The sequence below is a fragment of the Propithecus coquereli genome, unplaced genomic scaffold, assembly GCF_000956105.1.
Source record: "Propithecus coquereli isolate 6110/MARCELLA unplaced genomic scaffold, Pcoq_1.0 Scaffold573, whole genome shotgun sequence".
In the NCBI taxonomy this organism is placed as follows: Eukaryota; Metazoa; Chordata; class Mammalia; order Primates; family Indriidae; genus Propithecus; species Propithecus coquereli.
Genome location: NW_012151652.1, coordinates 246239 through 260125, shown reverse-complemented (window position 1 = coordinate 260125; position 13887 = coordinate 246239). Strand labels below are relative to the sequence as shown.

The window sequence follows — 13887 nt, the reverse complement described above, 5'->3', positions numbered from 1 at the left end:
AAAAATTGATAAATTAATCTGCAAATTGATAAGGAAGGGATTAAGCATTTATTCTACTTTTCCTTAAAAACTATTTTTCAGATTCACCAAAGGTTGCTAGGGAAAAGTTCTTTGTAGAAGCTAATAAATGCAAAGTAATGACAGAATTATAAAATCACCACTTTGCAATCCCTAATGAAATAATGTATTTAGGTAAACATCAATGGTTGAGGAGGGTTTTATAAAGGATAAGCTGAGCTGATAATACTTGGACTCACTGACCAATCTAATATCATCAAAAGAGAAAAAAGAAATTGCCTCCTGATATGCTGTAAAAGAAAGTACATAGCACCACTGTACAATATAAAGTATTCCCAGCAAAAAAGGGAAGTTGAATCCAATCAAGCTTTTAGATAAAACTATCAGTTTATAAGAACTACTAGGGACAGAGGAACATGTAAAACGATGCCATGGGATTGCAATCAGCCAAGTCCAAACTGTAGGAAAAACCTATATGACACATGACCTGATTTCTTCAATATATAAGTGACATTTTTTAAATGAGGGAACCTGTTACAGACAAAATGAAGTACAGTGTGGACCTTGTTTGCATCTTGATTCAAACAGCAGTAGAACAACAATTTTAAGACAATTGGGGAAAATTGAACCTGGACTGTGAATTATGTTAATGAATTGTTAAATTTGTTATATGTGATAATAGTTGTTTTTTTAAAAATCTTTATCAAAGAATATACCATGGAGTGAAATGATATGATGTCTGGGACTTGCTTTAAAAAACTTTGCCCAAAAAAGTGAAGGGAATAGGTGAAATAAAAATGATATAATTATGTTAACTGTTAAAGCTATTTTTATGTCTACTCAAAAATAAATTTTCCTCAAATGTTGTAATTAAAATTAAGATGTAATTAAAATGTAATTATTTGTGATTTTATTATTACTTCAGCTCTGACATTCTATGCTCTATGACTTCCCCTCTTACATTGCTGTTAGGGCTAGAAGGATCAAAAAGTAGAATCCCTCCACCATCAAAGCACCACTTAACTCCACGCTGCTTCTAAAAAGCCTAGCTGCCACCTAACTGCCTCAGGTCACAAAGCCTAAAGACTTAACTACTTCTATTCAGATGTGCCTATCCCGTTTTCTGATTCCTACAGGAGTTGAATTAGAGAATAAGAGAAAGGTGGAGGGAGAGAGCTAACATTTATTCAGTTCCCATTTTGTGCCAGGCACCATAATAGGTGGGTGTTGTCAAATTGGACTGATTTAATTTAGTCCTTAAAATGACAAGAGGGCGTATGTGATATTATCACTACTTTGCCAATGAGGATAATTGGTTAAGTGACTTCTCAAGGTCACACAACTCGAAAATGGAAAGAAAGGATTTGATTTAAGTCTTTGACTCCAAAGCCTCTTTCCATCATAACCTGCTGCCACATTATAAAGAATGGTTAGTTGATGCAGTCTTGATTCAACTTACTATCATTCTATCAGATCCTATACTTTCTCTCTAATCCCTACAGGCATTGCTTTGGTCCATGCCCTCACTGATTATTACATAGACTTCTGTAATGGTCCCTAAGATGTGTCTCTTTGCCTCTAATCCAGGGGTGGAGAACCTGTGGCCTCAAGGCCACATGTGGCCCTCCAGATCCCCAAGTGTGGCCCCTTGATTGAATCCAAACTTCACAGAACAAATCCGTTTATGAAAATCCTTTACTAAAAGAATTTGTTCTGTGAAGTTTGGATTCAGTCAAAAGGCTGCACTCAAGGATCCATCCTCTGCATGACCTCCTGCCTCTGATTGCTAATTGGAATATGTCTCACCTTTAAAATCCTACAACAGTTTCCCTAAGGGCATGACCTGATCCATTCCTACTTTCCAGCCACCTACCCTGCCATTCCCTCCTGAGTGCTCTGTGCTCTCTTCATGCTGAACAACCAACCAGTCTCCATACAATATGCTCTCTCCACCTCTGGGAGTGAGCATTCTCCTCCCTCTTCTGGGAATGTCTTCTTCTCCCCTCTTCAATGTCTTCTGGGCCCACTCTTACTCAAACTTGATCTCAGATCAGGCACAACCTCCTCTGGGAGGTCTCCCCTCATATCCATCTCTTCTTCTCTATTCCCAAGAACATTCATTCATTCAAACATTTATTGAGAGCCTACTAGGTGTTGGAAAAAAGAAAGATAAAGTCCCTACACACATGGATTTTACATTCTTGAAGGAATGTAAGGAATCAGACAATAAACACATATATAATTAATTTCAGATTTCCATAAGTACTCTAAATAAAATAGAGTACTTTAATATAATGGAATAGAGAATATTGGGAGACTATCTTAGACATAGTGGGCAATGACAGCTTCTCTGTCTGACAGTTACACTGAGACCTGAGTGAAGAAACTGAGCTAGTCATGCAAAGGTCTGGGAATGACTGGGGGGTAAGAAATGATAATTAATGAGAGGCAATAACTGCAGAAGCTAAGGCCTTAATAAGAGGCGGGCCTTAATATGAGGAGGGACACTTCTGCCATTATGACAAGAGAGAAGATAAGGAATATAAATCTAGACATAGAAAGGTTGATTTGGTTAGGATTAACTTGTCTGTACATGACCCAAAACTGGAAGAATATTATTTAGATAAGACAGAATTTAGTCCTCTCACGTATATGAAGTCCAGAGGTTGCTGGTTTCCCAAGGCGCCTGAGGGGGACCACTGTATTAAGTTCCATGTGGAAAGGGAACATGACTGTAATGAGTGTCTTAGTATCCCAGAGCCTGGCACAGTGAATGGCACATAATATACATAATATTTGTTGAATAATCTGGATTAATGTCGCACAGACTGCCTGCCGTGAAGGCACTTATAAAAGAAAGTCTCTGAGAATGCTTTCAACACTGAAATTAATAGATTAAGGGCAAAGTCTCTTATATTTGCTTTATTTCTTCTATTCAAAGACAAATGTGTTCTCACGTTGTAACATTTCTACAATCAGCCTTTCTTATATATCTGTGATCTCCAACCCCCAAGCCATGGACAAGTGCCAGTTCGTGGCCTGTTAGGAACCGGGCTGCACAGCAGGAGGTAAGTGGTGGGCGAAGCTTCATCTGTATTTATGGCTGCTCCCCATCCCTTGTATCACAGCCTGAATTCCGCCTTCTGTCAGATCAGCAGCAGCATTAGATTCTCATAGGAGTGCAAACCTCACTGTAAACTGTGTATGCGAGGGATCTAGGTTGCGCGCTCCTTATGAGAATCTAATGCCTGATGATCTGAGGTGGAGCTGAGGAGTGGCTAGTGCGGGGAGAGGCTGCAAATACAGATTGTCATTAGCAGAGAGGTTTGACTGCACAATAATTGTAATGCCTGAAACCAATCTCCCCACCCCAGGTCTGCAGAAAAATTGTCTTCCATGAAGCCGGTCCCTGGTGCCAAAAAGGTTGGGGACCACTATTATACATAATGTCAAAAGAAACTTTGGGAGGTCGAGGCGGGCGGATTGTTTGAGCTCAGGAGTTCGAGACCAGCCTGAGAAAGAGGGAGACCCCGTCTCTACTATAAATAGAAAGAAATTAGCCAAACAACTAAAAATAGAAAAAAAAATTAGCCGGGCATGGTGGTGCATGCCTGTAGTCCCAGCTACCTGGGAGGCTGAGGCAGGAGGATCGCTTGATACCAGGAGTTTGAGGTTGCTGTGAGCTAGGCTGACGCCATGGCACTCTAGCCTGGGCAATAGAGTAAGAGAGTGAAACTCTGTCTCAAAAAAAAAAAAAAAAAAAGAAAGAAAGAAAGAAACTTGCCAGTCAGTACTTATAAGAGTAAGCTCTGACACAATTATGCAGCTCAGAATGTAGCCATGCGTAAGAATCTGTTCACAGCACGATTACCACAATTGAGTTTTGTGCCCTAGAAGTACCACAGGTGCTTACATTTTAAGCTGAATTAGGATCTCTAATTTTTGTTTAAAATATCTTTTAAAAGATTACATTTTGATACAGCATTTTTTAAAGAGTTATTGTAGATGCAGAAATTGTCTGTCAAAAACCAGCATGGCAAATCTCGTGGAACACACTCTAGGATTTTCACAGCTGTGGAGAGCTAGGGTCACCAGTTCATGCAGTCGCTCAAGTACTGAACAGCTCTCTAAAAGAAGCTTTTCACTGATTTTCAAGAGAAGGTGTTTAACTTTCAGGGATGGGTAATTCAGTTAAGGAAAATGTGAAATTATGGGCTCAACCAAGTAAGACAATGAAAAGAAACCCTAATATTTTTCATCATGCTCCACAATTACATTACAAGTCAAAAGAGGCAAAAAGATTCAACATCACAAGTCAGTTTGTCATCATGATGCTATGCGTAACATCAAATGGCCAAAGGTGATTTGGAGGAATCTTTAGACTGTGAATAAAAAGGCTTAGACTCAAACTTTGTGATATGAAAGTGTAACATAGATTATTGTTGATTTAAAAAAACTACATTTGAAGCATTTTTAACCTGAAAACCTCTTATTAATTGATTTTGACTCATGATTTGTCTAAGAATCTAAGAAAAATGAAAATTTCAACTACAACATTCTAATCTCTTTGAGAGATCTCATTTTCTCTTGCTTGCACCATCCCCTAAATGTTGCCCAGAGCAAATCTTTAGATCATATTCTCATATACTTCTTCTGAGCTCCATGCTACATGTGGGTATGTCCAGCTGCCTATTGGGCATCTCCTCCTGGAAGAGCACACAAATGCCTCAGATTCAACATTGTCTGAAACTGAATTAATCTTACCTCCCTGCTTCAACCATCACCCCAGCACGTCTGCTCCCTCTCCTATGTCTCCCATCTCAGTGAAGGTGCCACTACCACCTCATCCTGGATATCGTGAGTTATCTTGACCCTCTCGCTCTCTTTTATCCCCCAATCAAACACCAAGTCATGCGAGTTCTACCTTCAGTTACAATAGGACTGAGAATCAGTTCTTTTCCCTTTATACCCACGTCACTGCAATAACCCAGACCTTTGTCATCTCTCACCTGGATTACCATAACACTTGGTTGATGATGCTCCCAGTATCTGCCTACAACTTCGATCTCTTTTTCCATAACTGCTGACATAGCGATCTTTCCAAATCACTATTATGATCATGTCACTCCTTAATTCTTTATTTTAAATACTTGAGTTCTCTATATAAATTCAAACTCTTCCACGTTATATAATTTTAGCAAGTTGCATCATAATCTGGCCCTCCCTTATCTCTTCTTCAGCCTCATCTCTCATCTCTCCTCAAATAATACTCTCTACATTTTAATCACAAGGAACTCACTGGGATCCCCCCAAATGAGCCATGCTCTTATTTATGTGCATGTCTTTGCACATTCCCTCCCTCCACTGCGGACACCTCCCAGTGAGACTCAGCCCAGGCATCACTGTCCATGGAAGCCTTTCCCATCCCTGACCAAGTCTGCATAAGCCTGACCTTTCTCTTTGGTACCATAGCACACAAGTGCTTTTCTCTGTCTCAGATGATATGTAAAATCATCTGTTTGTCTGTCTCCCTCAATATATTCTCAAGGACAAGTCCTCCAGTGATTAGGACAGTGCCTAATGCCCAGTAAGCAATCAATTTATTGAATGATTGAATAACTTAATAAATGAATGAATGTTTTGGTAGTCTGGGGGAAGTTGGTTTATCCCTGTTGTCCTGAAGTAATTATTAATAGCATTCTATTTTCTTCTTAAAAGCGCCCTGGTTTGGACAGTAGCTTATATTGTCACTTTGCTCATATATGTCATTTGGAAATGAGTAGCTCTAAAAAAATAATACACCCTGTGCTGGATATCTTCCATTTGCCATTGGGAAGATGGGCAGGAGATCAGGAGGATGGAGGAGCATGAGGTTAGGGCATTTCTTCTTCTGACTCCCTCCCCAAAGGATTGCCGCAGGTGGAGTGCTCCACTAAATACTGTGATTATTTAGTGGCCCCATGTTGGGCCAGCTCCCTCCAAGGCTTTCCCTCCATCTGCATAGCAGGTAACCATAACCATTTGTTTTAGTTTGGGTTCCCTAGGAAACAGACTCTGAACCAGAGATTTACACAGCAGGTTTACTGGGGAGAGCTCTCAGGATCAACGCCTGTGAGGAGTAAGGGACATACAGTTGGACAGGGGAAAAGCTGAATTGTGATGCACTTATAAGCTCCTCGGTTGATCCGGTGGGGGCTTCTGCACTTATGATCCTTATTTTTATCCCAAATTGAGACAAGAGGGCTAGACTTTGTACCGCATATCAACCAGTCATTGGATGTGGCTACCCTGGGAAGAAGGGTAGTCTTGGCCTGAGTGGCTCCCTTTGGCACAGCCCTGGGAGGATCTTAGCTCTAACATTTCAGGCACTTGGGAGTGAGTTCTTCAGTCCTGAGTCAGGGGTTGGAGGGGAATGGAATAGGGAATCTAGACAGTATCCTATAGCAACCACTACACCATTCCCTCCCCTTGACCCTTAAGAACTAAGGTTGGTTGTGTCCTTTTATTGCTAGTCCCAGGTATTCTCTATTGTCTCTTATTTCCCTCCATCTTCATCTCAACCTGGGAAATAGTCCTTTTATGAAATTCTCTTCACATCACCTAATTTGAACCACCTATTTCTAGCCCCAAACTCTAATACCCCATGTAATTAATGGCCCAGTCTTAATTGTTTATGTGAATACCAAATTTCCCTTAACTTGCATGATTTTGTATAATAAAAAGCCCAAATAGAAGCAGTGCATCCTATGTTCTCTATTTTAGTGAATAGCACTACCACACACCCACTCCCATTGCTTGAGCCAAAATCTTAGCCTTGTTTTTGACTTCTCTCTCTCCTTTATCCTCAAATACTTTAGATTCTACCTCTGGAATCTCTTTCCCTCTCCTCACCACCACTCTTGCTTAGACCATCATCATTTCTTGCTCATCTTACTGCAATTGTTTCCAAATTAGTATTGCTTCCTCTAATACTTTCATCACACTATAGCCAAAGTGATATTTTTTAAAGAAATAAATGTACTTAAGTCACTTGCCTGCTGAACAACTTTGATTATCTCCATTCCTGGACTTTATACAAGTCCAAACTCGTTAACCAAGCTCATTAGAGCATTTCCCCATGGACCACATCCTCTAGCTCTCCTCGCCTCCTAGATGAGGCTCCAGTCAGACTGGAATATTCTCAGTTCTCCTCCTACCCCATGTTCTCTCACCTCCCATCTTTTGTAAATGTAGCTTCCTCTACCTACACACTCACTGCCCACCCTCCTCACTCAGTCTTCGCACATTTATTCTGGCTAACTTCCATTGATTCTCTAGATTTCACCTCTAAGAAACTTTCCTCAAACTCTACTCCTATTGAGTGTCCTACTTGGGTGTCCTATATGCTCCAACAGAATACTACACCGTTCCCATTATAGCATTTCTTTCCACAGTTTTATCATTGTCACCTACTTATCTCTTCCACAGACATTATCTCCATGAGTACAGGAACACTGTTGTATCCCTGGTGCCTAACAGAGTCCCAAGCACATAGAAGGACATCAATAAACATTTGATAAATAAATAAATTGGTTGATTAATGGGTACAAATATACAGTTAGATAGAAGACATAAGACTTGGTGTTTGATCAGTAGGGTGACTATAGTTAAAAATAATCTATTGTACATTTCAAAATAGCTGGAAGAGAATAATTTGAATGCTCCCAGCATAAAGAAAAGATAAATATTTAAGGTAACGGGTATCCCAATTACCTTGACTTGATCTTTACACATTATATGAATGTATCAAAATATCACATGTATCCCCCAAACATGTATATCTGTTATGTATCAATCAAAAATTAAAATAAGAAAAACATTAGGCACATGAATAAATTGATGCTTTATAAGCCTCTGCTTCTCAAACTGGGGTACCACTGGGAGTATGTTGTAGTGTGGTAGGAATATAATAAACGTGAGACATAATCCTCAGGGCATCAGTTTTTGCTATATAATCAGGGTTAAAATCCATTACTTCTATATTGAAATTAAAGTGGATATGTAATAGAATGAAGCAAAAAATTCTTACACATTTATATGACAAAGCATGAGATATCAAAGATATTTCCCACTTGCTTTGGGGTCTTTAGACTCAACCCCAGAACCTACAGTGCCACACTTTCCCTCTTTTGCTGTCAGGAATATTCAATAGAAAAACTCAGAAATATGATACCATGTTCCATTCATATTTTATCCCAGAGTTCTTTGATTTTGAAATAGCATACATTTTATGCAAATAATTACATGATTATAGCTTCATATACAGCATTTGTGAACAAAAGATGGCTTTTAGTTTTAATAATTCAAAATGTAATTTGTTTCAGTAAAAGCAAAAAAGTCATAACCAACCCAAACCTCATATATCTGCATATGTGCTTGTACTGTATGTATTATTATGAACAAAGAGAAATGTGTAGAAAAATAAAAATCAAACTGTTAACATTCATGGGATTGGGCAGCTGGGTAGAGAGTGGGGTGAAAGAATTAGCTTTGCCTTAACATATTCATGTTATATTTTTCACTTACTATAACAAACATACTACTGATAAATTTGAAGGAAAAAATTTTAAAAATGAGTATTTTCATTAGCAAAAAATGGAGTCTATGTTGACTTTGCCCACAATTATCTGCAAATCCTGAAAATAAGACTTTATATTCCAATTCTACTTACTAATATTTCATTACCAGTTCTTTTTTTTTTTAAGAGAAAACCCTCAAAAAGGGAAAGATTAGTGTAAACCTTTTTTTAAAATATAAGTGTTCCTGAATGTGCTTTTTCAAATTTAAAGATGCTTAATAAACCAATTTTAATTATGATTCTTAATTACAATTGAGCAACTCTTAATTATTTGTCATTTAAGCTTTTGGGGGTGAATTAGAATTCCAAAACAGCTATCCACTTTTGGGGAAAGACAGCTTAAAGAAGCAACTGGGGTTTACCTAGTTTAAAAGGTTGGAAGTGGGCAATTAAAGGTGGTAATATCCCAGTTGGATTTCACAACTACTTAATAATACCAGCTTTTATGTTGGTGTAGCAGGCATGTGTAACAGCTGGCAAAACAGCACTGTTTGTCATTGAGTTTACAATGCAAAATTAGGGCTATCTTTTGTGTCAGAGGATATGCATTTTTAAGCAGATGTCACCATTATTAGAAATAAAACAACGATAGGGATCCAGGCCTTGGAGGCAAAGTCAGGGTGGGAAACAGTCCATGCCCCTTTCTAAGTGAAATTCACCCATGCTCACAGCATTTAAAAGAACACAGGATTATACTTAATACATAGGATTCCTTATCTTTATGATCATTAGCCAGGATTCAAAACTCTTTGGGGAAAATAAATTTCTGGCCATAGTCTTATTCTTTTCCGGAACAATGACAGCAATTATACATTCTACAATAGTCCTAACTTCAGATATTTTATTTCATTGTTCTTATAAATCAGAGACCTCCATCCAATCTCTGGTCTTGTGGACCAACTGTAGCCCTCCTGAGATTCTTAGCAAACAAATAACAATTTAACTGAAGCAGCTACTTAACAGTAAGATGAGAAGTTTAAGTTTCCTTTATCACAGCCTTCTGTTTTATTTTTATCAGAGCCTTTACTGTTACCTGACATTTTCTTGATTGTCTGTCTCCCCCCACTAGAATGTAAGCTTTCTGAGAGTAGGGACTTGATCTGTTTTATTCATCCCAGTGTGCTTCTAACAATCCTTGGCACACCCACACAGAGTGGCTGAACAGATTCAACGTAACTAGTGCAAGGGCAGAGGGCTGCTTTGGGAGTGCAGAGGAATCTGGATTGAATTTTACATGGGGACAAGCACACTCTTAGCGGTGGTTTCATTTATTCAGTCAACAAACATTTATTGAGAGTCCCTTGGCATAATATAGCAATGAACAAACTGGCATAGATCCTAACTTCATTAAGCTTGTAATCCAAGTGGGACAAGAGACATTAAAAAATAAAACCATACAACTCACTATCTAATTACAAATAGTGGCAAGTGTGATGAAGGAAAAATATAGGGTAATACAAGCAATTATAAAAAGGGTACCACATGATATCTGCACAACTCTGTAAATACACTAAAAGTCCACTGAATTGAATACTTTAAAAGAATGAATTTTATGGCATATAAATTATACCTCAACAAGCTATTATTAAAAAAACAGTATCATAGATATGAGCACAGCTTTGGATGCCTGTATTTATGGGTTCATAATCTTGGTGTGACACTTACTAGCTGTGTTCTCTTGGGCAACTTATTTACATCTCCGTACCTTGGTTTCTTCACCAATAAAATGAAGATAATAACACTTCCTTCTAGGTTTGTTCTCAAGGTTAAATAAGTTAGTATTTACAAAGCACTGAGAACTGTACCTGGTACCCAAAAAAGGTGAGCTTTTATTACCTCTGGGGGGTAAGGGAGAGCTATGGGCTGAATGTTTGTGTCCCCCCAAAACCCATATGTTGAAATCCTAACCCGCAATGGGAAGGTATTAGGAGGTGAGGCTTTTGGAAGGTAATTAGGTCATGAGGGTGGAGCCCTCATGAATGAGATTAGTCCCCCTATAAAAAGACATACAACAGCCTGAGCAACATAGAGAGACCTGTCTCTACAAAAAATTAAAAAATTAGCCACGTGTGGTGGCACGTGCCTGTAGTCCCAGCTATTCAAGGGACTGAGGCAGGAGGATCACTTGAGCCCAGGAATCTGAGGTTGCAGTGAGCTATGATGACACCATGCACTCTAGCCCAAGTAACAGAGGGAGACTTTGTCTCAAAACAAAAAGAAAAAGAAAAACAAACAGACAAGACATGGAAGAGTTTGCTTCCTCTCTCTCTCTCTCCTCCTACCATGTGAAGAAACAAGTGAAGAAGGTTGTTTGCAAACCAGGAAGAGTGCCCTCACCAGATACCAGATCTGCCTTCACCTTGATCTTGGACTTCCAGACTCTAGAGCTGTAAGAAACAGATTCCATTGTTTCAGCCACTCAGTCTATGATATTCTTTTATGGCAGCCTGAACTAAGACAGGGAAGAAACAGGAATCAAAAAGACAGAACAGCAAATAAAGGCAAAGTCAGAAACCTCTTGAGCTCTATTCCTTGCCACCTGGAAACTTTTCTTCAAGGGCTCTATTCAAAAATTTAAAGGCATTATGTTTTGATCTATTTTGCTTTATGAAGAAAGCTCTTTTGTTACAGAAATCGACTATGCCATGAATATATCTGAAACAACAATAATATAAAATTGTAGAAAGAGACCTATATATTCCCTATGTTTTCTAATTTAGAACACAAAGCACATTTCCTGCATTTACTTTTTAAAAAAAAATTAACAGCTTTATTGAGACATAATTCATATACCATAAAATTCACCTTTTTCTTTTGAGACAGGGTCTTGCTATATTGCCGAGGCTGGCCTCGAACTCCTGGGCTCAAGTGATCCCCTCACCTCAGCCTCCTGAGTAGCTGGGACTGCAGGCTCACGTCACTACATTCAGCTTAAAATTTAGCCTTTAAAAGTGTACAATTCAAATGGTGTTTAGTATATTCACAGAGTTGTGCAATTATCACCACTATATAATTCCAGAGCATTTTCATCATCCCCTCAAAAATCTTCATGCCCATTAGAAGTCACTCTTGGTCTCCCCTCCTCCCAGCCCCTGGCAATCACTACCCCACTTGCTGCCTCTGTGAGTTTCTCTGTTCGTACCTTTGCTCTTGGAAAGACACGTGGAAATGAACCATGCTGTCTTTGGGGTTGCCAAAGTTTACCCTCAGATTCCAGAGGGAAAATAAATGATTTCTGATCAATTAAAGTTGGAAGCAGCCTAAGTAAAAAAAAGGGGAATTTAAAATCAAATTTGCTGTCTTAAAAGCTTCTCAAATTGTAATTTTAAAACAATGCTTCCTAGTTAAGATTATATTTTATAGAAAATATTATATTGGTAATTACAATTAATTAAACCAATCTTTAGCATTTTTACCACTGTAAAACTGTAGTTGTTTTATTAAGCATTAGAATTTCCAAGTCTGATAAAGACATTTATAGCATGAATAAAAAGCTCTATCTCTAGCTAAGTTTATATGACTAACAATTGACAGAATTATTATACTATAAAACATTTCCTGATAAAGAAAAATACATAATGTTGTATTTTGTTTAATAAAATCAAATTACAGGATAGTCAATGATAAATAATATTCAAAATGATGGTCCCTAAGTAGTTAATACTTACATTCTTTAAATCTCTATTTTATATGATTGTAAAGATTTCAAGATCAAAGGGAGTTAAAGGTTTTCCTTGTTAAGCAGTGGACAGTTCCATGGGAAAGCAATGTAAAAACAAACTAAAATTGTAAGAATGAGTGTATGTGTGCTATCTTATGTCTTACCATTTTTAATTTGGAAACAGGATCTAGTTCTTTAAAATGGTCAATGTAATTAAGACCAACAAAACTCACCCACCAATAACTCAATCCCTTGATTCTACTGTGATGCCCACTTTTGTAAAATTATCTTTAAAAAGGAACTCATGGACTTTTAGTTTTGCTCCAACATGTAAAGAGCCTAGAAGTTGTTGCTCCCATGCTCACAACAAGAAAAAAGCTAAAATAGACTATTTTTATATCTATCAGAGAATTGAGATCACAGGGCAAGCTGCTGCCCTGAATACTGGAGAGAGAGGAGAATTCAAGGTGTCACAGCTTATATGGAGCAGAATCCTGCTGCTGGGCCAGTACTGACAAGAACACCTAAACTCTAACTGACAAATTTCTTGAGGCTTGGTGCGGACTAACTTGAGAATTAAAAACTCTGGGGGAGGCTGGGCACTGTGGCTCTCATCTGTAATCCTAGCACGTTGGGAGGCCAAGGTGGGAGGATGGCATCAGGTCAGGAATTTGAGACCAGCCTGAGACCCCATCTCTATAAAAAATAGAAAAATTAGCTAGGCACAGAAAACAGAAAAATTAGCCAGGCACACTGGCGCACACACCTGTAGTCCCAGCTACTTGGGAGACGGAGGCAGGAGTTTTGTTTGAACCCAGGAGTGTGAGGTTGCAGTGAGCTATGATGACGCCACTGTGCTCTGTCCAGGCAACAGAGTGAGACCCTGTCTTAAAAACAAAACAAAACAAAACAAACAAACAAAAGCCCGCAAAACTGGGGGGGGGGTCTTTGAAAGTCTCACACTTTTCTGAGATTTACCTCCAAGATCCTTATCATGTTCTTTCTGTGAAGATCAGAGAAAGATCCCCTCCTGCTTCCAGCGGAGAGAGGGGAAGTGACCATTTTGAAATATTCCCAGAGAGTTTTCTTCTTTGTTCTGTTCCTTGTAATGAAGGCCAACTCTCAAGGAAAACTATTTTGCCAAAGCCTTATGTGACCTGGAAATATTGTAAGAAATGAAGAATGCTTTTGATGGGCTTATCAAACTCTGGATATAGCCAATGAAAGAATCAGTGAGCTTGAAGAAATGTCAACATTAACTCCCAAAACTGAAATGAAGAGAGGAAAAAGGAGTGAAAAAAACAACAGAATATCCAAGAACTGTGGGATAACTATACATGGTATAACATACACGTGCTGGGATTACTAGAAAAAGAAGAAAAGGACAAAGGAGGAGAAGAAATGTTTGAGTAATAATGGCTGAGAATTTTCCAAAATTATGACAGACACCAAACTATAGACCCAGAAATCTCAGAGAACAGTGACCAGGATAAATGCCAAAAAACTATATGTAGGCATATCCTATTCAAACCATGGAAAAGCAAAGACAAAGAGCAAACCTTGCAAGACGCCACAGAGGAAAAAACGCCTG

General features: G+C 38.5%; 1 protein-coding gene across 1 annotated transcript in view; it reads right to left on the bottom strand.

Annotated features, from left to right (window-relative positions):
• The window catches only part of IQCH (IQ motif containing H), a 242877-nt gene extending 230989 nt beyond the window's left edge, over positions 1 to 11888 (bottom strand). The window contains exon 1 of the mRNA XM_012658125.1: positions 11778 to 11888. The gene's annotated coding sequence lies outside the window, so the exon portion shown is untranslated. The remainder of the gene's footprint in view (positions 1 to 11777) is intronic.
• Positions 11889 to 13887: the final 1999 nt, after the last annotated feature.